Genomic DNA, 21,829 nt, shown 5'->3' with positions numbered 1-21,829 from the left:
CAAGCCTCCCACTGAGGTGATAGTGTTGAGGTTGCCTTTTCCAGAAACCACATGCTCTGCTGTTGAACAAAAGTATAGGAGCCGAGACCTAGTAGTAAGGGGGAAATGCATTCATAGACATATTCACTTCATGTGGACTTGGGTGAAGGCTTAGCACTGAAAATAACTTCCAGGGATGACCCTTCTCTTTAAAATTAATGCCCTAGGAGTATCCCCTCGGTGAGGACTGCCATCTTCCCCCACCCAGAGACTGCTGCTGCTGCTACAGAAGCAAAGAGAACCGCAAAGGCTACTGCAGGGACCAGGTCCTTGGGCAGGCAGGCAAAGTGGGAACAACTGCGGGCCCAGCTGGGTGTGGTCCAGCAGCTGAGGAAGCATTATAAAGCCTGCCTGTCTTCAGGGGTGAGACAAGGACGAGGGCCAGCCCTCCTGTGTTAACGTTATTAAGTAATTATTTAAATGTTTTTAGGTTTTTCAAATAGTCGGTGGTGTGTTGAATTTTGTTGTTTTTTGTTTTTGTTGGGGGGTGGGATGGATGTTTTGTTGGGGCTGGGGAATGGTTTAATTTTAGCATGATTGTAAATTGTTATTATTGGTTGTTTGTTTGTTTGGTGTGTTGTTGTTTTGTTTGTTTGTTTGTTTCTACTGTTCTATTGGTTTGTTGTATGGTTTGTGTTCTGATCTGAAGGGGAGAGGGTCAGGGCTGCCTGGGGGCCCCAGCCAACAGAATGGCTGGGGCAAGTTCCACGGGTGTGTGTGTGTGGATGCACTGGGACACCCAATCTCAGTGATCACGGGGAGGAGGAAGAGCTACACTAAGACTAGACCATGTCATTACTGAGGAGGCAGGCTTAGTCATTGTTTGAGGACTATCCCTGCCTCCGGGTCTGGTCTTGACCAGAAGGACACTGGAATCAACCGCACGACCTTAAGGTGCTGCTGTGCAATGCCAGGTCAATGATTCACATGATGGCTGTCATCCACAACTTGATTGTGGATGGAGGACCTGACCTGGCATGTGTGACAGAGACTTGGTTGGATGAAGCAGATGGGCCTGTTCTTGCCACTGCTTATCCACCAGGTTTCCCTTAAGCACAACCACCCAGGTCATGTGGGTGGGGAGGGGTGGTTGCAGTGATTTTTAGGAAGTCACTAGCTTACACTAGGCCTCCTATTGGGAAGACCCAGTTTTTTGAGTGCATGTTCTGGAAGTTGGACAATAGGGGCAGTACAGGATTCCTTTGGGTGTACCAACCTCCCGCTGCACCAAGGATTGCCTGTTTGAGCTGCTTCAAGTCGTGGCGGATGTTCTCATGGAGACATCTAGTTTGGTTGTCCTAAGGGATTTTAACATCAGTGCCAACACAACCTTACAAGGTTCATGGACTTCATGGAAAGCTGTCCCTGAATGAGTTTGGCCCAACTCATGGTAACGGACATGCCTTTGACCTGGTGTTCACCTCTATGGATGTGGGTGATCTGTCACTAAGTAAAAGTGAAACAAAAGAAGTGCCATGGTCAGATCACTTCCTGGTGCAACTGGACTTCTCTGCGACTCTTCCCCTCTGCAGGGAGGTGGGACCGATTTGGATCCTCCGCCCCCATCACTTAATGGATCCAAATGGTTTCCAGAGAGTGGTAGGGGATGTTTTATACCATGTTGATGGCCTTTTAGCTGGTGACCGGCTGGAATGCAGAGTTAACCAGGGCTATCAATTGCCTTGCTCTGAAGCATCCTCTCCGACTGCATGGAGCCTGGACAGCCCCATGGTTTTCCCTGGAGCTGAGGGTGATGAAACAATCACTGAGACGCCTAGAGCGCTGGTGGCAGAAAACTCATTCTGAATCGGACCAAGTGGCGATGGCGATGGTGAAGAGGACCTTGTTCACCACCCCTTGCATCTGCAGAAAACAGCAGCAGCAGACTCTTTCAGGTCATTTGCAATCTTACAGAACCACCTTCGCCATTGGGGCCTGGTAAGGACTCCAAGATCTGCTGCAATGATTTTGCAAAGTTTTTTTGCAGATAAAGTCGCTCAGATTTGGAAAGAGGTGGACTCCACTGTGGGAGCAGGGCCAGGGCGGGAGAGTGCTAGAGTCTTGTCTAGTCAAGTTGCGTGGGATCAGTTGCAATCTGTTACCTCCAAATATGTGGACAGGCTGCTTGGACGAGTGAAACCGACCACCTGTCTCCTTGATCCTTGCCCATCCTGGCTCATAAAAGCGAACCAGGATGGGCTGGGCGATGGGCTCTGCAGGGTGGTGAATGCTTTTCTCTGTGAAGGGAGCCTTCACAGACCCATTGAAATAGGTGGTTATTAAGCTACTACTTAAATATATATATATATTTAGACCCAGTCAATATGACCAACTATTGCCCAGTCTCAAATCTTCCATTCTTGGGCAAGGTGATTGAGCAGGTGGTTGCTGAACAACTCCAGGCACACCTGCAGGATGCGGACCATTTGGATCCCTTCCAGTCAAGATTCAGACCTCATCATGGGACTGAAACTGCCTTGGTTGCACTGGTCGATGAACTAGGGACAAGGGTGAAAGCTGTTTCCTAGTTCTGCTAGATCTCTCAGCAGCTTTTGACACCATCGACCATGACATCCTTCTGGACAGTCTTGAGGGGCTGGGAGCTGGGGGCACTGGTATACAGTGGTTCCGCTCCTTCCTCCTGGGCCATGTCCAGAAAGTGGAGGGGGGGATGAGTGTTCAGACCCCTAGGCTCTCACTTGTGGGGTGCCTCCGGGTTCTGTCCTCTCCCCCATGCTTTTGAACATCTATATGTAGCCGCTGGGAGAGAGAATCATATACCATATAACACCGGTCCCAGTATGTTTCCGAGCACAATTCAAAGTGTTGGTGCTGACCTTTAAAGCCCTAAGCAGCCTTGGCCCAGTATACCTGAAGGAGCGTCTCTGTCCACATCATCCCGTCCAAACACTGAGGTCCAGCTCTGAGGGCCTTCTGGTGGTTCCCTCACAGTGAGAAGCGAGATTACAAGCAGTGTTAGAAACTAAGATATGAAAGCAGTCTGTGAAACTGAGGTATGAAAGCCAGTTTGGTGTAGTGGTTAAGAGCGGTAGACTCGTAATCTGGGGAACCGGGTTCGCTTCTCCGCTCCTCCACCTGCAGCTGCTGGGTGACCTTGGGCTAGTCACACTTCTCTGAAGTCTCTCAGCCCCACTCACCTCACAGAGTGTTTGTTGTGGGGGAGGAAGGGAAAGGAGATTGTGAGCCGCTTTGAGACTCCTTCGGGTAGTGATAAAGCGGGATATCAAATCCAAACTCTTCTTCTTCTGTACAGTATGTAACTGAAGGGCCATACCATTACAAGTCTTTCTATTACATCACAAGGATTCTCTGCAATACTGCCAAAGACAAACTATTTCTTCCCAAATTTCCTAAGTGCATTTTTTTTATTAATTCAATTCCTCCTGAATATGTTATGACTTGCATCAGAAACTGAGGTCATGGTTCTGTATGCTAATACACATGCTTAATTAGGCCTAAATTTGTGTATCAGAACATGGAACTGCAGCTTCAAACCTATAATCATTTGATTGATTATAAAAAGGGTTAAAAGGTTAACAGTAATGAAAGAATGAAAGAGGTCAAGGATGAGCCTTTCACATCTCCCTTAAAAGGCATGTTGTGAAGGGAATAAACATTGCATTAAATATTAAATTATCTGGACAGGTGATATTTTGCAGGAGTGAGTTATAAATTATGGGCAGGCAGAATGGACATGTTGTTGCTTTCTGATCACAATTGCTGAGTTTTTCTCCCTATAAAGATATAAATGCTCCACATGTGTAGCCTGTCCTGATGGATGATTATGATCAGCTGAGATCTTTTTGAGTATTGCATGTGTCCAAATGAAGTGAAAGTTTCCAAAAGAACAATATGCGCAAACTTGTGATCCACTTGGTTGGAAGCAGCCCCACCCATCATGTATGACAACCCAGCCCCCCTCCTTTTGGGTGTGGGTTTTGGGGGCTATGTTTTGCTCAGTATTCCAGAAAGCCATTGCACTGGGGACTCTGCCCTCTACCAGGTTTAGGTGCTATAGTGGCATCCATAGTGTGACTGCCCCCTTTCCCAAGTCCTGCCCATCTGCCCTCTATCCTTGCCCCAAGTTTACATTGTCTTCCAGCCATTTTCCATAGCAGTGAAGAAGGGGTGCAGCAATTTATATATTTAATCTCACATAATTGGATCAATAAAAAAAGTAGATGAACTGTCAAAGGTAGTTATCACACCCCTTTTATTCAGTAACTTCCTTTACGGGTTCTATACTGGTGTTACATCTGTTGAGCAAGGAGAGTGCCATCCCTCAGCTGGAGGATAATCTGGACCACCCTCCCTGTTACTGAGCGAAGACCAAGACCTGACTGGATCTGAGGATGAGGAGGAGTCAGGATTCTCAGATCAGATGGCCTGGAGGTCATCCCTTGCTCAGCCTCAGAAGTGGACACTGATTGGCCCCTGAGCCCCTGTGAGTGACAGCGCCATAACCAGCAGGTGGGAACCCAACCAACAGACCACCTCCTCCTGTTTAGGGTTTGCGGTTTCTCTGTCAGATAGCTAGTTAAGCTTCAGCAAAGTTAAGGGAACCCTCCCCTAGCATTCAGCACTCCTAGCTGTTCCTGGGCAATGAGGCTTCATGGTTTAAAAGGAGCCATGCTCCCTGCAATGTGTCATTGTCTGCACAATTGTGGTGCAAGGTTGTGGGAGTCGTGTGGTGAGATGGAATTGCTCCTTCTTTTCTACTGTACAGGCAGCACACAGCCCCAGGAGTCATGGATGTTGGAATGTTTTCTGTCTGTTTCGCTTTGGCACCCTTTGTCAACTGTGGTGTCCCTTTGCTGCAAGGAATGGATGCAATGGCAACTGTGCTACACATACTTTACACTTGCACAAGTGGCTCCCTGGCATTGTGGGACAAGAGGATCAGGTTACTTTAGTGAGAAAAAAGGGGAACTAAGTGCTTTAAAAAAATACCGCAACAAAATAATAAGAAATTGTTAGGGGTTGTGTCCAACGTGGTTATACTCGGAGCAAGCCCACTGAAAGTCATGAATTTAAGGTATTCATGCCCATTGGTTTAAATTTATCTATCTATCTATCTATCTATCTATCTATCTATACATACATACATACATACATACATACATACATACACACACACTACTTTATTGAAATATAACCGCTAGACTGTTTACAAAAAATATTAAAATTATCAATTAAGAATGGATCTACTCTGAGTTGACCTTAGTTGGCTACAATTCATGGCTTTCAAAACATTGCAGAGCTGGACTTCTCTTGCTTCCTCTGCTTCTGAGCTGGGCTAGAGAATGTCTAGCATTGCACAAGATCCTTTGGAGCCCCAAACAGATGAAACAAAGAATTAATACAGACGCTGCCGTGACTCCCTGTCCCTCAAATTCCCTTCACAAAGCCAAAGGATCTGGCATCACATCCCTGCTCCCCTTTCAATGTATGGGCAGATGGGAAGGAACAAGAAAACAAAGAAAATCAGTGGGTAGCAGGGTAAACAGGTACCACAAAGAAGCAATGGCAGAAAGGTTTCTAACTACGACAGGACCTTCTCCCCCAGAACTTGGAAAAGAGCCCAAGAGTCTTGAATACTGTCTTCCCTGGATCTTGTTGCAACATGTTTGAAAGTTACTATTTTATTTTACAGTGGTACCTTGGGTTACATACGCTTCAGGTTACAGACTCCGCTCACCCAGAAATAGTGCTTCAGGTTAAGAACTTTGCTTCAGGATGAGAACAGAAATCACACGGAGGCCCCATTAGCTAAAGTGGTCTTCAGGTTAAGAACAGTTTCAGGTTAAGGATGGACCTCTGGAATGAATTAAGTACTTAACCCGAGGTACCACTGTATTTATATACTGCCCTTCGTCATAAGATCTCAGGATGGTTCAGATAATAAAACACAGGATAAAAACAAATAAGTAAAGCAAAACAGCAAAACAATACCCCTCCCCCCCCCGACAGACACATTTAAAAGGCTGTAGAATATTAACCAGCCAAAGGCCTGGTTTTCACCTGGTGCCCAAAAAGATGTAATGAAGGTGCTAGGTGAACTTTCTGCCTTAAAGCATCCTGGATTACTTAAACTAGAAGGCTAAAACTCGTACACCTGAGCTTCCCTTTTAGGCTGCGAAGAGATGCACTCTGCTGAACTCACAAACATGAGGAAGGAAGGACAATAGCTAGTAAATATATCCTCTTCTAGCATCTATACACATCCCTACACATGACCCTCCCAAGCCACTCTGGAGGGTTCAGAGAACTCCCAGAACAACACATGGGCAGGGGGGAGAAGAAAAGGTGAGATTGTCCTGTAACAAGCAGAAATGCTGATGTTGGTAGAATAATCGTATTAGTGTGACAGTGAAATCCACACAGTATGTGGGAACTGAGCCGAGTGAAACAGCACCATCACACAACTGGCAAAGAGCAAGGAGAGAGCCTCTCAGCGTGATGGGCACATAAACCAATGGTAACTCTCTGGTGTATGGGGTTGCCCAAGTGGTGCCCACCAGTATCTCCTACTGTATCCACAAAAGATCTCAGTATATATATATTCTCTCACAAATCTACAGTGCACAAAGGTCTGTTCTCCCTGTTCTGGTCAGCCTCTCCTCCACTCCTCTCATGCCACCTCAGCCCTGCCCACATTTCGTTGGCTGCCCCTCCTTCCATCTTGGCTGCTGATGTAGGTGTGTTTTCCTCATCAAGGTGTGGGCATGCCTGTAACTTTTTGGGTGGGTGGGGGTCCTGTCTCTTTTACTGCTCTTTGAGATGTGGCAGCAGTTTTATGTTATGCCATTTTGTGAAAGACCCCTACAGCATTTTATCAAAATTTCAAATGTTCCCAGTGGCCTTTAAAGGTTGCCAACCCCCTGCCCTAACAGACTACCTGCTGCCTAGCCTCTCCTTCAAGAACCAGCCAGGGAGCCCCATTTCCATTTGGATGAATGCCAGGATCTGCTGGTTAATGTGCCAGCATCTCTCTCTATTGGTCCCACACTTATGTCAGCAACACTCGCTTGCTTTATCATCACACCAGCATTAGTTGTGAGTGGGTGGGAGCAATACAGTAAGTGTTGTTTGTGATACTTCCTAGGACGGTATCCAAAGAACAGAAGCACAACTGGCAACAGTAGTGACTTTCATTAAGCATTTTTAGTCACAGAAACATGGGATTGCTAGACTTCATGTTCTAACTTTTATGTATGACAAAGCAAGAGGCCCATTCTCCTCATCCTGCGGCTGCCCTTGTTCAGCTCCCTTGGCGTGAAGGTCTGGAAGGCACAGCAGCCCAAGGAGAGAAGGAGTGGCTTTTATGGCTTTTGAGATATCAGAGATATTAGAAATATTGGTCAAATCCTTTGAAATGAAAAAGCCCATGATTACTTTTTAGAGATATTTGCTATCAGTAAATCAATTTGATATGCAGATTTCAAGAAATGAGTGGAACAAAGAATTTGAGGTTCCTATATTACCTAGACAGTGGGGAGTGTTTCAGCTTCTGTACCAAAGGTGTCTATGGATCTTACACAACAAAAAATATTTAGAATTTATTGGACTCCATTACATTTATACAGAAAAGGACTGTCTAAAACACCATGCTGTTGGAGATGGCAGCCAAGGCTACTGCCACTGTGTCAATTCTGTCAGTACCTTCCTGAGCTCAGCTGTCTTCTATTTGGGACAGAAGATAACGACTCAGATCCTGCAACATTTGGAAGAGTCTCCAGGACCCAGGCCTACTATACTACTACTACTACTACTAATAATAACAATACTACTACTACTACTACTACTACTACTACAACTAATATTTATACCCTGCCCATTTGGCTGGGTTTCCTCAGCCACTCTGGGTGGCTTCCAACAAAAGATTTAAAATACATTAAAATATCAGTCATTAAAAACTTCCCTAAACAGGCCTGCCTTCTAAATGTCAGATCGTTGTTGATTTCTTTGACATCTGATGGGAGGGGATTCCACAGGGCGGGTGCCACTACCGAGAAGGCCCTCTGCCTTGTTCCATGTCTGGTTCTCGCAGTGAGTGAACCACCAGAAGGCCCTCGGCACTGGACCTCAGTTGTCCAGGTTGAATAATGGGGGTGGGTGGGGCTGGAGACACTCTTTCAGGTGGAGACGCTCCTACTACCATCACACCAGCTCCAGAGCATGGCAATTGCACAAGGCAGACTCTCTCTCCTCCACTCAGCCTTCCTTTCCATGGATATCTCCTTTTCCATGGGCTCCAGGAAGGTCACGTCCTCTTTCAGATTCCCCCTCTTGGGACTGGGCCACTGTATTCTACAGCTAAGATGTTGCCCAAGCTACAGGCACTTTGGACTCTTGCCAGCCTCGCCAGCTGCAACTACCCACATGTGAAGACCATGGTGAATGACGTTCTGAAATAATTACACGTCAACCCAGTTTAATTATATATACCTGATTTTAAAACTGATGATTTTATCCATATTTTTATAATTTTATTAGGTCTGTTTGTTTCAAAGTCTATTTTCATTGCTATTTGAAAATAAGCATGTTATGCTATTTAATGTAAATGATATTTTGTTTTTACTAAGTGGCATATAATAATAGCAAAATTATATATATATATATATATATATATGCAGGTTTTGGTGTCCTCGGGTGTCTTCCCGTGTAAAAGTTGGGGTGTCTAGGCGACGTTTCGACGAGGTCTCACTCGTCATCTTCAGGCTGGTGCTTTCGGCTTCTTGTTACTGGAACAGAGCAGGATCTCAGTGTTTGAGTTCCTATAAATACTGTTGAGGGGGTGTGGTGTATAGCCTCCAATGTTCTGGGCAGAGAGGAAGTTCCCAGGCTAGTGTGCCTTTTCTTCTTTTGTTCCTTAATTACTTGAGGGATATCTTGAGTGATTTCTTGAGTGATATCCTGAGTACCACTTAGGTGGGTCATTCTCCCAGCAGACAAAGGTAATGCCACTGTTGTGATGAACACATCGGACTACCAAGCAAAACTATCAAATCTACTCCAAGATCCTACCTACCAACCTATAAAAACAGATCCCACCACCTATCTGGAAAAAACCACCAAATCCAAAATAAAAGCCTCTCCTATCAGTGAAGAAATCCAGCTAAGAATCATCCCCAGAGAAAAATCATCCAGATGCCCCAAACTCTACGGCCTCCCCAAGATACACAAAGAAGGAACACCACTCAGACCAATAGTCAGCTCCATAGGCTCACCTCTACAAAATCTCGCTAAATTTCTCGCCAAGCAACTTCAGCCCTATGCAGAATCCATCTCTTCACACGTTCCAAACTCCTTCCAGTTCATAGAAACAATAAAGAAGCAAAACCTACATCCTAATGACCTACTTGTGAGCTTCGATGTTGTATCTCTCTTCACACAAGTGCCCATTAATGAAGCCTTGACAGCCATTCAAAACAAATACAATCCCCCCGAATACATCTTGGACCTGACCAACCACTGCCTAACCAACACGTACTTCATCCACAATGGACAAAGATACAAACAGATAGAAGGAGCACCTATGGGATCACCCCTCTCACCGGTCATCGCAAACCTGTACATGGAACACTTTGAAACCAATGCTTTAGACAAGTCAGAACACAAACCCAAACTTTGGCTCAGATATGTTGACGACACCTTTGTAATTTGGCCACACGGGAAGGAAAAACTGGATAGCTTCCTCACACATCTCAACAGCCTACACCCCAAAATACAATTCACTATGGAAATAGAAGCCAACAACCAACTTCCCTTCCTTGACGTCCTAATCTACAAAAAACCTGATGGCTCCCTAGGACACACTATCTACCGGAAAAAAACACACACCAACCGCTACTTACATGCACAATCACACCACCACCCTGCACAAATAAACTCCGTAGCCAAGACTCTCATCTCCAGAACCAAACGCCTGGCTGACAAAGACCACTTGACAACTGAGTTACAGAATCTCTCAAATGTGTTAATTGCCAATGGATACCAGCAAAACAGGGTTACGAAGCTAATCCAAAAAGAAACACCCCCCAAAAACCAAGACACAGAAGAAAACAATGGCATGGCCCTCCTTCCTTATATCAAGGGCACTACAGATAAAATTAGCAAAATCCTCCATAAACACAATATCAAAACAGCCTTTTGCACCAACCAAAAAATAGCCAATATCCTCAGAAACCCCAAGGATAAAATCCAGTTGGAAAACCAAGGGGTCTATGAAATACCCTGCAAAGTCTGCCCAGCCACGTACATTGGACAAACAAACAGACGAATAAATGCACGTATCGCAGAACACAAGAATGCCGTCAAAAAAGAAGAAAAAACTTCCTCTCTTTTCCAACACATGAAAGAAACAGGACACGAAATTAATTTTGCAGATTCCAAATTGCTCTTTAACATGGAACATCACCACAAGAGAATAATCATGGAAGCCATCGAGATAGAGAAACACCCTCACAACATGAACAAGCGTGACGACACATCCCGCTTGCCAGACATCTGGAAATTAGCCCTCCCCACAAAAACTGACACCAGATCCAGAGGCACACAGAACGCCATCACCAATCAACCACACCAGACCCAAACCCAGACCCTCTCCACAGATAAATTACAGACACCATCCAGTAGCCAAACCATGGTGGCACCTCCGGATGCTGCACCCCCCTGCAATCCCTACACAGATCTGGCTGACACAGGCCACAAAACCACAGCTCGCCCCTATACACGAAGCCAAGCCAGAGCACAACTAAGTGCAGTACAGCCATCTTCTCAGAAAAACTCTTCACAAAGTTCAAGAGGTCAAGACACAAAGACTTTAGCAACTAATCCACACCTAATGACCCACCTAAGTGGTACTCAGGATATCACTCAAGAAATCACTCAAGATATCCCTCAAGTAATTAAGGAACAAAAGAAGAAAAGGCACACTAGCCTGGGAACTTCCTCTCTGCCCAGAACATTGGAGGCTATACACCACACCCCCTCAACAGTATTTATAGGAACTCAAACACTGAGATCCTGCTCTGTTCCAGTAACAAGAAGCCGAAAGCACCAGCCTGAAGATGACGAGTGAGACCTCGTCGAAACGTCGCCTAGACACCCCAACTTTTACACGGGAAGACACCCGAGGACACCAAAACCTGCATTCCTGTACCCGTGAAAATCTACGAAAGCATATATATATATATATATATATATGCAGGTTTTGGTGTCCTCGGGTGTCTTCCCGTGTAAAAGTTGGGGTGTCTAGGCGACGTTTCGACGAGGTCTCACTCGTCATCTTCAGGCTGGTGCTTTCGGCTTCTTGTTACTGGAACAGAGCAGGATCTCAGTGTTTGAGTTCCTATAAATACTGTTGAGGGGGTGTGGTGTATAGCCTCCAATGTTCTGGGCAGAGAGGAAGTGCCCAGGCTAGTGTGCCTTTTCTTCTTTTGTTCCTTAATTACTTGAGGGATATCTTGAGTGATTTCTTGAGTGATATCCTGAGTACCACTTAGGTGGGTCATTAGGTGTGGATTAGTTGCTAAAGTCTTTGTGTCTTGACCTCTTGAACTTTGTGAAGAGTTTTTCTGAGAAGATGGCTGTACTGCACTTAGTTGTGCTCTGGCTTGGCTTCGTGTATAGGGGCGAGCTGTGGTTTTGTGGCCTGTGTCAGCCAGATCTGTGTAGGGATTGCAGGGGGGTGCAGCATCCGGAGGTGCCACCATGGTTTGGCTACTGGATGGTGTCTGTAATTTATCTGTGGAGAGGGTCTGGGTTTGGGTCTGGTGTGGTTGATTGGTGATGGCGTTCTGTGTGCCTCTGGATCTAGTGTCAGTTTTTGTGGGGAGGGCTAATTTCCAGATGTCTGGCAAGCGGGATGTGTCGTCACGCTTGTTCATGTTGTGAGGGTGTTTCTCTATCTCGATGGCACACAGAACGCCATCACCAATCAACCACACCAGACCCAAACCCAGACCCTCTCCACAGATAAATTACAGACACCATCCAGTAGCCAAACCATGGTGGCACCTCCGGATGCTGCACCCCCCTGCAATCCCTACACAGATCTGGCTGACACAGGCCACAAAACCACAGCTCGCCCCTATACACGAAGCCAAGCCAGAGCACAACTAAGTGCAGTACAGCCATCTTCTCAGAAAAACTCTTCACAAAGTTCAAGAGGTCAAGACACAAAGACTTTAGCAACTAATCCACACCTAATGACCCACCTAAGTGGTACTCAGGATATCACTCAAGAAATCACTCAAGATATCCCTCAAGTAATTAAGGAACAAAAGAAGAAAAGGCACACTAGCCTGGGAACTTCCTCTCTGCCCAGAACATTGGAGGCTATACACCACACCCCCTCAACAGTATTTATAGGAACTCAAACACTGAGATCCTGCTCTGTTCCAGTAACAAGAAGCCGAAAGCACCAGCCTGAAGATGACGAGTGAGACCTCGTCGAAACGTCGCCTAGACACCCCAACTTTTACACGGGAAGACACCCGAGGACACCAAAACCTGCATTCCTGTACCCGTGAAAATCTACGAAAGCATATATATATATATATATATATATATATATATATATATATATATATATATATATATAAAGTTCCTCACTAGGATACCTTTTTAAACCCCCCCCCCCTTCTCTGGCAGTTCTGTTAACAACAAGCAGTAAAGACACAGAGATTTTACCAACTGTGGTAGCACTTATCTGGTGGTACACACAACCCAACGATCCTGTGACAAACTGTATGTTGCCCAAACCACTAGTAGAATTGAATGGAGTATCCTGGAGGCCTGGCTGAAATCCTAAACAGATGGACTCATGTTGGGAAGTGAGGCTACATTGCAACATTTTATGGCAGGTCCCACTGGTTTCTTTGTAGTGCCCAAATCAGAAAATATAAGGCACCTGGGATTATACCTTGATAGAGATGACTGTGCAGTACATCTATGGTCCATAGCTTACTGATATTAAGCTTATTTAAACCAGGAGTGGGGAACCTCCAGCCTGCTGGTCCACCTGGGTCCCCAAGGGGGTCCAACCCATTAGGACATTTCGCCAAAACCTTGCCCACCTGTCAATCAGCTGTCATCACCCAATGGTGGTGATGTCAGCTGGCAGGAGGAGGAGGAGGGGTTCGGTGTTGGTCTGCACCCACAGAGGACTGGTGAGCCAAGTCAAAGCAGCAGGATTTTAACCTTCACCCTCACTCATCAGCTGATGAATGGCAGGTTAAATCCTGCTGAGAGTTCTGCAGAGAGCAGGATGGAACCCGAGGAGCAGAGAAACCAATCCTGTTGGTGCTTCTTCACTGCTTACCATCTGTCCCAACTCCTGTGTTAGCTCTGACAGGTGCACACATTAAAAACACAGGTCAGCTAAGCAAATGATGACTTAGCATTACATGTGAATGCAGCCAGAGGTAATTTAGTCCTGAGGAAGACTATCTTTGAAATGCATTGGACCATTAAATCTGTGTTTAGTGCCTCCTTGAGACACCACTGTTGGTACTTATGCCTTCTCTCTGTTTCACTGTCAGGTTGAAATATAGCCCTACCCCCCCCCTTGCAAAAAGAAGTTTTACCACAATCTAAACCAGTGGCTACATAACTGCTAATTTCGTAGGGTGCCCATATGATTTTTTTAATTGCAGGTTTCCTATACAATGCACTTCTGGGGGCTACATTTTAAGCAAAAAACGTGTTAAAGCTGAATTCCTGTAGAAGAGAAAATCTATACCACAAAATAAAACAGCATTTGTAACTGATATAGTCTGCAATTTAACATGTGCAACATTTTTCTATAATTTATACAGTTGGACAGAAAATGAAATAAAATTGAATGCAGAAAAACTCTGTAATTCCAACATTCCTCCTAAATTGTTTCTATGGTGACAGCAAAGTATTAGTAACAGCAAAGAAAGCTACCAAGAGCAGAACAACATTAAGCATAAAAGAATTTGCCTCTATTGCAAACCATCAACAAAGGTAACTATTTGGATGCAAGAAGGGCATAATTTCTTGAACAGAGAAAGTGGATTTTCTATGTTGGCATTTGCTTTGACTTCCTTGCAGGAGGAAATAAATAATTGTTTCTTTGCAAATGGCTCCATATTGGTTGTGGCTTTTACACAGGCACATTCCCCAAGCATGGAGAATTTCATGTGTTATACAGTTGTAATCCTTTCTTTTCAAAATTAGTAGTAACTCGCCCATAAAAGTGCAAACTCCAGGAAAGTTTGCCACATAAACAATGTTAGTTATAAGGTGCCTTTTGCTGCAGGAGACTAAAATGATACAAACTCCCTTGATAGGATTGTTTTCCTTTTGTGCAAACAGACAACAATCATCTCAAGCAGTTATGCTTCATGCTCATTTAATGACCCTATTGACAGGCTAGAGATTTGTGTGATGAATTTATGGAGGCTCCCATTGTGTTTTTGTTATATACTTTAGATTAGAAACTCTCCCAGTCCTCTGTTCAGACAGGAACTGTTACTATCTAGTTTCTGTGTTCAAGTAATGTCCAGCAGTACTAAAATGTTAGTGAATGATGTGCTGCAAGAAGAAAAAAGTTTCTTTTCCCATTTTCTATGTTTTGAAGAGCCATGAAAGTTAAAACAAGTGAAAGAGTAAATCAGGCCTATTCTAATGTGAAGTTTGGTGCACACCATGGTTTGGGGCCCCTCCAATGTGTGGAAATTCTGAGACAGCTCATAATGACCTAAGTATCTTAGAGGTGACCTACAAAGAGAGAAAGGTTTTTTTATGGCCTTTTTTTGGTGCTGACATTATTGAAAGAAGAAAAACATGCTGTAAAGTTTAGAAAACCCTAATAAGGCTTGGTCAGCAGACACAGCATTCTTTTGCTGCAGAAGCCCTCAACTACTGTAGTAAGAAAGGAAGGACCTCACCGAATGAGACTGAAGCCCCCTTGGAACACACTGGGACTTACAGAGGCTTGGGCTGTAAAATAAATCTAATCCTGCATTGGGTTTTCATTCAACCCCCTCCTTCAAGCTTTGTGCCCTTGAAAAATTCTCAGAAGCTACAGCTGCTTCAAAATGTCACCACCTGATTATTGACTGGAACAGGCTGCAAAGAGGCCAAATTCAAGAGAGCTGAATTTCATGATTTCTGAGTTCAATTCCGGATGGTACCTGTATTTTAAAGTTCCAAATAGTCCCCGTGACTCCAAACAATAGAGGCCACCTGCACATAGTACACTGCTAGAGCTGTCTCGTGTCCGTCGTGTGCAGACCTGGCCACCAGCTAACAGGATGCAGCGCTCCATCGCCCCCTCCCCACAAATAAGGCTCTTGCTGAGAAGCAGTCCCATTTAGTTGACACACAACTGGAGGCCCTCAGCCCAGTCTGATGTGGGGGGCAAAGAGAGAGAGAGAGAGAGCAAGTGGTGCGTCTCCTGCCCCCCTGGCTTCTGCGTGCGGCCCGGCGCTGGACTGAGGAGGGCGGTGCTGGTCCCGAAGCGAGGAGCCCACCAGAGAGCCTTCCTCGCGGGCTGCCAAAATGTTGGCCCCACACAGTGCAAGACTCCCCGGCTCTGCCCCTCGGACCCGGGGGGGGGGGACAGCACCCTGGGGAGGGGGCGCGGGCCCGACGGGCGCAGCTCGGCGGCGAGAAGCCGGCCGGGCCGGGCGAGCGGGAGGCGGCCTCGTCTGGCCGGGCGAAGATGGCGGCTGCCTGGCCGCGTCCCGCCCTCGGCCCGGCGGCGCCTCCTCCCGCCGGGCGCCGGGCAGGCGCAGAGGAAGCGGCCGGGCGCCCGTCCCGCCCTCGTCGTGGGAGCAGGCCGGCCCGGCAGCCGCGAGAGGAGGCGGAGCGGCGGCGGCGGCGTTGGCGAGGAGGCGGAGGGGCGCCCCTGAGGCGGCGGCGGCGGCGAGGTCAGCGGGGAGGGCGAGGCGGCGCCGGGGCGCTGGAGCAGCGCGGGCAGCCCGAGAGGGGAAGGCGGGCGGGCGGGCGTTCGGGCGGGCGGCGGGGTCTCCGCGGAGCCGGAAGAGCTGCTCCTCCTCCTCCTCCGGCGGCGGCAAGCAGCCTCCCCCGCGGACGGGACTCCAGGGCCCTCGGCAGCGCTGCCTTGCCCCGGAGCGCATCGCAGGTTCCACCCTCACTTTTGTGGGACAAGTTTCCACGCGGAATCACACAACTCTAGAATTGTAAAGTTGGAAGGGACCCCGAGGTCATCTCCCTGCAAGGCAGGAAATGCCCCCATCCATTTCGAAACCACCCCCGATCCTGCCTAGCTCTGCAGATGTGCCACTTGCTGCAGCACCTTGAGCAGCCAGCCAGGTGAGCAAGGTGCTGGCGCCCAGGTGCCTGCCCCTTGGCCCAGACCCGCCTGGCTTGTGGGCTTGGGTCCAGAGTGTCCTGAATGCTTTGCTGTGGGAGGGTGAGCCGTGCTGCATTGAAAGAGGCCGTGATACAACCGCTTCCAAGGAAACCGGCTCGGGCCCTTTGGCTTGGGACATTGACCAGTTGGGGGAAGGTGGTGGAGAGAGCCATGTTGGAGGGCCCAGATTATTTAGAGCCACTCCAGCCTGGGTTCAGTCGGGGCCGCAGACCTGAGTCGCCCTTGTTGCCCTGTTGCAGAGAGCAGCGCACAGGGAGTGTGACCTTGCTCCTGCTCCTGGGCCTCTCATCAGCACTCCAGGAAGACCATCCACCATCCTGGACCCATGGACTGGGGACAGTGTATTAAAGTAGTTCCAATCCTACCTTCAGGTCCAGAGAGTAGCACCAGGAGAGTACCTCTTGGCCCCCGGACAGCTATTTAATATATGCCAGTTGGGGTTTCAGGGCAATGTGCCACCAGTATGCTGAGGACACTCAGTTCTATTTCTCCATAACATCTGAATGTTACGGAGAGACCGCACAGTCCTGGGGTCATTTCCTGCCTGCCTCCCAGTGCCATCGCTGCCTCCCAGGGGAGCAAGTTCCATAGTTCACACTATGCTGTGTGAAGAAGAACTTTCTTTTATCTGTCCTGAATTTTTCAGCTTTTGCTTCCTTCAGTATCCATGAGTTGTTGTGTTATAAGAGAGAAAGGAAAACATTGCCACCCACTTTTGCTCAGGTCCTGCTTCCAAGCGTCCCACGGGGTCCCTGGGAGAACAGGAGGCTGGGCCAGACGGGCCTTTGGATTGATCTTGCAAGGCTGTCAACTGTTCCCTTTTCTTGCGAGGAATCCTATTTGGATCCTTTAAAAAGGGGAAACGTTGACAGCCATGGGCTCTTACTATGTCTTACTTGATAAACTTCAAATGTGACTATATTTTTTCATGTGTAGTATATAAATTGCAGATGTTTTGTTTGGGTATGATGCATTTGTTTATCAGTATTAGGGCATAGGCTTTTGTGGGCTACGGTCTACTTCAACAGATGCATGAAGTGTGATCCTCAGTCAAAGTACATATACAGACAATTGTGAGTTAACCGCAGACATTGAGGTCAGGGAAACGAGATGAAGAAAAAGTACAGACCTGATAATTACATAATTATTTGGGTCATTACAGCTGGTAACAGAGACACCCTCTCATGGTAAGCCAAGGCCCCCCCCCAGGTGCTCTTTTTAAATTTGCATTCCTGATTATTGATGCTAATGGTATTGAGGTGGTTATATGCACCCCACTTTTAAAATGCCTTGTGCCTAAAAAAGGTTTTGGGTGAGTATACTGTTTCATTTCTAATTGGTGCATGTCTTCTTGCTTCCTGCTGAAATTCTGCAAATTTCACAAATGTTCTGGAGCAGGGGCATTTGACCTGCTTTTGTTGCACTATATTTAGTTATTACATTTATACCCCACCTTTTATGAAAGACACTTAAAGTGGCATTCATGGTTTTCCTCCCCACTCTTTCTATCCTCTCAACAAACCCAGTGGGGTAGACTAGACTAGGCCGAAAGATTTGAAACCTGGCCTCCTTCATCCCTGTCCAGCCCTCTAGCCACTGCAGCACACTGGCGCTCGTGATATAGGCAAGAGGGCCTCTCTGGACAGCCATCATGCTGGAAGCATTTGGGAAGCATTGTAGAACAGCTAATAAAGCAAAATGATGTTTGGGTGACCTGGTATAACCCCCCCCCCCCACTAATGCACATGGAGAGGCATGAATGACAAGATGAAGAGGGGATATGAGAGCCACCTTCAAATATCTGCAGGGCTGTCCTATGGAAGTTGGAGCAAGCTTATTTTCTCCTCTGGAGGGTAGGACTCAAACCAGTTCAAGTTACAAGAAAGGAGATTCCAACTAGACATCAAAGAGAACTTTCTGACAGTAAGAGTTGTTTGACAGAGGGAGATTGTGGACTTTCCTTCCTTGGAGGTTTTTAAGCAGGGGTTGGATGGCCGTCTCTTGTGGATGCTTTAGCTGAGATTCCTGCATTGCAGGGGGTTGGAATGGACCTTGGGGTTCATTCTAGTGCTACAACTCTACGTCATTCAGGCAGTGACATGTTGCAGAATACCTGTGCAAAACCCCCGCCAGTCTGCAGGGCTGCCAAATTAACACGTGTAGAGTGGTAAACATCCACAGTGATGATTCAGTCCACAAAGAGTAGGGTCAAATCTCTTGATGTGTCTGTAGTAGCAGTTCCTCTGCTTCAGTTTGGCCCAGACTCTGTGGCAGACCCAGATGCAGACTCTGCCCTCATGGCAGGACCTAATAATTCCCCCACAACATGAGAGGATATTGCACCTGCTCATCTTCCAGCATGACATAAGCCATAATCTACCAGCAATACCTTCCTGCAGTCTGTATAGGACAAACAGGCAGTCTCTGTGCAGAATAAAAAATGGACAGAGATCTGATATCAGTACTGGCAATACTGAGAAACAAATGAGGGACATTTTAACTTGGCAGGGCACTGTAACTGATCTTAAGGTGGCCATATTGGAATGGAATAATTTCAAAGGGAGGCTTCCATGAAGAGGCGTTCAATGCTATCCGTTCTGGGTTCATGGATTATTATCGCACTATATGTGTTAATTGGCTTGTCCTGCCAGGATGCCAGTGTTCCCAGCACCATTGTTCATTAACAACCAATTAATGACATCCGTACTTCTTTGCATTTCATTTCCCACTGACCTCACGATTAGCAATCCCTAGTACCCATCCCATGTGTGGGTATTTGCCAACTGATTATATCACTTCATGCAAATGCATAGGCTTCAAAAGCTAAATTCATAAGGCTTTGTTGTTACCACCATTGTGTGTGAAATGGGGAACATTTGGGAGGAATTTAGAAATTACATACTCTTACCCCAGCTCCTTTGATTTCACCTAGTAGTTTGTGTATAGCTGGGACTACATTCAGTACATAAAATCCACACATTCTTTTAAAAAAATCACACTGCATATGTGTAAAGCATTTGGCGTTCCAGAAGGAAACATTTGAGAATGTGTTAAGGCAAAACGTTGAAATATTAAGGGTGCATTGTTAATTTCAGAATGTTTCCAAGAGTGAACTTCCTAGATGGTTTGCAACTTAAAGTTAAATGGAACTGGTCAGTGAATGTAGTTGATGAGGTGTTTTATGGAATACCTTGTTTGGAATTCCTCCCAACCCCCACCCCACCCCCAAGAGGTTCTCTTGCTTCCTGTTTTGAGCATTCTTCTTAATACCATAAGTCATAATAATATAGTACTTTTACAAAACATTTATAAACCTCCCCTTGGAATTTATTGCATACTTTTTTCAACAATGGTCCCGATTCACGTAATCAATCTTTGCATTTGCTGCACTTGTTTTTTGACTGGGTGATTTATTGGCCGGCTTTTAAGATTCTCTTACTTTTTTCCCCTGTTGCTCAAAAGATTTTTCTAAGGGTTGCCAGCCTTGTTTCAGATCAGTGTCAGTGTCAGAAGCTTGAAGAATGACTTTTGTGGGCTTACTAAACGCAGAGGAAGTGTCTGAAATGTGATTAGTCAATTAACTACATGTTAACATGGAGCAGTGTGCAATTTAATAAACGTATATGTTTTAGCAATTATATTTGCATAATAATCTTAGGCACGGTTGAAAGTTAGGGGCTAATGACATTTCTGCATGAGCTCCTAAAGCAATAAGACATGCTAGACACTGCATTCCCTGTGATTATATGCACCCCAAGGGCAACATTAAGGCACGAGGCCAAACCCAAGAAGTGTGATAATCCCCCAGAAATTAATTGAGTGGAATGTTGGAGGCTATTGAGAAACGTAATGCACACAGAGGGGTGGGGAGGAAACTGGTTAGACCTCTGCTTCCACTTGTGCTCTCTTCTGCTGGCAAGAGGGTGATCGCCTCAGGCAGCAATCTGTTCAGTGTGAATTACAGGATTGTAGAGTTGGAAGGGCCCCCATCCAGTCCATTTAGGGACTCCTGGAAGGGACTCCATCTAGTCCAAACCCTACAATGCAGGAATCTCAGCTAAAGCATCCGTTGACAGATGGTCATCCAATCTCTGCTTAGAAGCCTCCAAGGAAGGAGAGTCCACCACCTTCCGAGGGAGACCGTTCCTGGTCAAGCAGTTATCACCCTCAGAAAGCTGTTCTTAACCTTTAGTCTGAATCTCATTTCTTGTTACCTGAAGCCATTGGTTCAAGTCCTACCTTCCAGAGCAGGTGAAAACAAGCTTGCTCCATTTTCCATCTGGCAGCCCTTAAGATATTTGAAGATGCATGGCTTATTCCCTCTCAGTCCCAAGATATGTTTTCGGGCGAAATATACCCAACTCCCTCAACTGTTCCTCAGAAGCTTAATAGTTTTGGAGTGACATATTCCACCAAACAATCATGAAAACACCACAGTTCATTTGGTTATGATCATAGCAGCATAATTCTAGGTTGAGAATTGGACTAGTCAAAAAAGATTTGGGCCAAATATTGTCACAAAATGGTCAAGTATTTTAAAAACAATAAACTTTTGAGAGCAACAGAATATTACCAACATAATTGATGCTTGTGCTACTTACGACAGTAAATTATTTTGCTCCCCCCCCCCCCCCGGAACTTAGCATAATACACATCAGCCTTTCTCCACCTTGGGGTCCCGAAATGTTGTTTGACTACAACTCCCATCATCCCTTGCTAGCAGGACTGGTGGTTGGGGATGATGGGAGTTGTAGTCCAGCAACATTTTATATTAATCTACTCATGGAGTTGTTCCGAGGCTGACAGTATGCGACTGGCCCAATGTTGCCATTGAGCCTTATGGTCAGGTGAGAATTCGAACCTAGGCCTGTCTTCCTGGTCCTAGTCTGGCCTGCTGCCTGCTAGACTTTTGCCTCTCTTTGGAGAGGTCTAAAGTTATAGTACTTTGCTTCACTGCTTGTTTTGCCCCAATTGCTGCAGAGCTAGGAGATAACTAGCACTAAGGTAATGACACCATAATGACACACAGAAGTATTCATTAAATGTTTGACTGGGGTCAAATAAGAGTTGACAATATTTGACTTGCTATCCAAGCCTAAATAATTTTCTTCAGTTTAAGCAAGGGATTATTCTGTCCTCTACTCCTTGCTTGCATATACTTCAAAACCCCTGCCTTACTTGCCAGATCCTTTTGTTTCTCTTTCCACCTCCTAGACAAAATTGTCAGCAAGGCAAATCAGGGATTTATTTGACCTTCCATTCTTAGCAGAATTCTATGAATTCTAAACTACCGTAATTTTCCATCTATTAGATGCCCCCATGTATAAGACCCCTCCTATTTTGGGGGACTCAATTTTAAGAAAATAAGGGGAGATTGCCCAAAGTTGTTGAGCCTCT

The 21,829-nt window shown here is 46.1% G+C and overlaps 2 protein-coding genes across 10 annotated transcripts in view; one reads left to right on the top strand and one right to left on the bottom strand.

Moving 5' to 3' along the window:
- RUNX2 (RUNX family transcription factor 2) overlaps positions 1-21,829 on the bottom strand; it is a gene marked incomplete at its 5' end in the record, with an annotated part of 221,344 nt that overhangs the window by 149,829 nt on the left and 49,686 nt on the right. The gene's annotated exons all lie outside the window — the stretch shown is intronic.
- The window catches only part of SUPT3H (SPT3 homolog, SAGA and STAGA complex component), a gene marked incomplete at its 5' end in the record, with an annotated part of 218,928 nt that continues 212,985 nt past the window's right edge, over positions 15,887-21,829 (top strand). The window contains one exon of the mRNA XM_081906472.1: positions 15,887-15,965. The remainder of the gene's footprint in view (positions 15,966-21,829) is intronic.

Source organism: Podarcis melisellensis (assembly GCF_964234715.1).
Source record: "Podarcis melisellensis genome assembly, chromosome: 3".
NCBI classification, from domain to species: Eukaryota; Metazoa; Chordata; class Lepidosauria; order Squamata; family Lacertidae; genus Podarcis; species Podarcis melisellensis.
The sequence above is the reverse complement of the archived record's forward strand: the minus strand, read 5'-3'. Positions and strand labels throughout refer to the sequence as shown.